Source organism: Solanum tuberosum, unplaced genomic scaffold (genome assembly GCF_000226075.1).
Source record: "Solanum tuberosum cultivar DM 1-3 516 R44 unplaced genomic scaffold, SolTub_3.0 scf00316, whole genome shotgun sequence".
Classification (NCBI taxonomy): Eukaryota; Viridiplantae; Streptophyta; class Magnoliopsida; order Solanales; family Solanaceae; genus Solanum; species Solanum tuberosum.
In genome coordinates, this window is record NW_006239240.1 from 225,295 (window position 1) to 226,095 (window position 801).

Below are 801 nucleotides of genomic sequence, written 5' to 3' on the forward strand. Positions count from 1 at the left end.
CCAAGGTTCACCTCTGAACCAAGGTTCACCTCTGAACAATATGAGAAAATTTGCAGAATGCTGGAACAACAAACTTAGCCAGTTTCAGCAGCTAACATGTCAGGTATGAATTATGCCCTTGGAAAAAACTCTGGTCCACCTGAATGGATCATTGACACAAGGGCTACCAACCACATGACTTCAGATATAAAGCTTCTTAATAAAGACTCTATATCTGAATCTGTGAGTTCTAAATGAGTGGCATTGCCCAATGGGGATGTAGCTGTGGTCACACACATTGGTTCTAGTCATATCTCACCTAACAATACTATTCTTGATGTGTATCATCTGCCACAATTTAAGTATAATCTCTTATCTGTTTCAAAGGCAACTAAGCAACTTAATTATTTATCTACCTTTTATCCTAACTTCTGTGGTTTTCAGGATCTCTATAGTGGAAATGTAAAGGAGATTGGTAGAGAAAGAGCTGGCCTTTACTATCTACTGAGTCATCAAAATATATGCCTGGACATAGAAAAAATGCATCTATTTTTCTGTTAAAAGCAGTCAAGCTACTACTAATCAAGCTGCTATAAAATTGTGGCATAATAGGCTTGGGCATGTGTCATCTAGAGTGTTGTGTCATTTGTTTCCTAGTCAAAAGTCTTACATAGAAGATACTATTGGAAAGTGTTCTATATGTCCATGTGCTAGACAAACTAGGTTGCCTTTTCCAATAAAGTCACCTAGTTTTAGTAAGAATCCTTTTGATCTTGTGCATATGGATGTGTGGGGGCCTTATAAAGTGCCTACTTGTGACGG